The sequence below is a fragment of the Herpailurus yagouaroundi genome, unplaced genomic scaffold (genome assembly GCF_014898765.1).
Source record: "Herpailurus yagouaroundi ecotype Mexico unplaced genomic scaffold, PumYag 162, whole genome shotgun sequence".
NCBI lineage: Eukaryota > Metazoa > Chordata > Mammalia > Carnivora > Felidae > Herpailurus > Herpailurus yagouaroundi.
Window position 1 is genome coordinate 1,814,524 of NW_024412403.1, and position 2,204 is coordinate 1,816,727.

Here is a 2,204-nt window from a genome sequence, read left to right on the forward strand (position 1 = left end):
GCTCAGTCGGTTTAGCATCTGACTTCGGCTCAGGTCATGATCTCCCATTTCATGAGTTCGAGCCACTCATTGGGCTCTGTGCCGACAGCTCAGAGCCTGGAGCCTGCTTCGGACTCTGTGTCTGTCTCTTTCTGCCGCTTGCTTCCCCACTCGTGCTCTTTCTCTCTCTCTCTCAAAAATAAACGTTCATTTTTTTTTTAATAAAAAATAAACACCACGATTGGATGGGTGATCGGTGGCCACGTCCCACCAACTGGCTCTCGGTGTCCTTCCAGAGCCAGTCTGCGTCACGGGGCTCCTGGTCTGCTCCGTCAGCACGTGGATCCGTGCACGTGGCCGCTGCCTCCCCAGGGGCCTCGGAGCGCCTCGTCCCACTGTCTGCTTGGCAGGTGCTGGCTGTTTCCATTCCTGTCTGTCCGTGCTGCTTTGTGTGAGCTGTGGGTCAGTTTCCAGGAGCAGAACTCTGGATCACGGCATCTGTGATGCTTACGAAAGTGTTGGCAGGATCTGCCCATTACCCTCCAGACAGAGGACAGCCCCCTCGAGGAATCTGTGCCATTTCGCAGGCTGGAGGTAAGCGGCCCCGTGTGACTTTGCCCAGTCCTCACCTGAAAGTAGGTTACTCTGAGCAGTTGTCAGGCTGCGTGCCTGTGCGTGTGGTGCGGTCGGGGACGGACAGGCTGAGCCCTGGCCACGCTGGGGTGCTGGCGTCGACGTGGCTGCTGGGTCGGGTCCGCTGCTACAGGAGGTCTGGGGCTCCCTGCCCCCTCCGCCCATCCGCACCCCCCTTTCCGCCACACTGCCGCCCCAGTGTCCTCCCGACTGCCCTGCTGTGCAGGCCACTGACCCCGGCGACCTCATCCCGGTCAGGCCGTGGCTGATTCGGTGGCGGTTCTTGGCGTCTACCCCACCGGGACCAGCAGGCGCCGGTGAGGCCTGGGACTCGTAGACAAACTCACGGCGGCCGGCACTTAGCAGATACCTGCATGTCTCACGGTCATCGCTGCCACCGGAGAGCCGTCTCTGGCCACGTGTTCGCTTCAAAGAGCCAAGGGATCTGGCGGCAGCCACAACTTTGGGGCTTACAGGGCCCCTGGTACAAAAGTGTCTGGCCAAGCCCGCTGGGGGCAGGGGGCACTGACTCCCCGCGTGGGTTGCTGGGAGCGGGTGAGGGCACAGTCTTGCCATGCCCCTCATCCCCAGTCCCACGCACTCTGCTGGGGACCCAGCCCCCAAAATGGTCTTGGAGTCCAGAGGATCTGCCCAAGTGTAAAAGTGGCTCGAGCTGCGTGGACTTGTGGCCCCAGCTGCTACGTTGGGTGGATGGCAGTGCGTCTGGTGCCTCCAATCGTGAGACGTGTCCCTGCTGGCAGGGCTCTCCCTGTGCCTCCGGCCCCGGTGGGCAGGAGCAGGGCAGCCAGCCTGACGGGGACGTGACACCGTCACCTCTCCTCGCTGCCACTGCTGGGAGTCGGTCAGTGCGCAGGGCCTGGGTGTGCCCCTCCCCTCCCCGGGGCCACATCTGGCACGTCCGGGGTCAGGAGCTGCGATCCCGCGAGCGATTCCATCCCACCATCTCTGCCGCTTCTCCTGGGAGCCGAGAGGAGGCTCCAGTGTGGATCCCTCCCGCACAGAGCAGACGCCAACCCCACGGAGGAGCCTGGGGGCGCCAGCGCAGCCTCCCGTACTTGATGGGTTTTCTGCTCGCAGAGCTGAAGAATGGTGCTTAGTTTGGTTTCGGACCAGCTGTCTCCTTTTAAGCCCTGAACCCGAAGAATAATCCCTCCCTACGGGTAAGTGACTAAACGCAGTCCGTATGACGTTCTTTTTTGTTTATTTATTTTATTTATTTTTGAGAAAGCACGAGCAGGGTGGGGCAGAGATGGGGGGACAGAGGATCTGAAGTGGGCTCTGCGCGGACAGCAGTGAGCCCGATGTGGGGCTGGGACTCAGGAACCGCGAGATGGTGACCTGAGCCGAAGTCACACACACGGCCGACCGAGCCCCCCCAGGCGTCCCTATCCTTGTAACATCAAGTCCTTTCACAGATTCTAGCTCCCCGTAAGTGTGAGGAGTTTTCTCGGAGAGTGCACACTGGGATGGGGTTTTGCAGGCGTTTGGGGTGAGGTTGGGATGCTGGCCAGGCTGGACGCATCACAATAATTGAATTTTTCTAAGAGGACGTTGTTTCCCGGCTGCCTCGC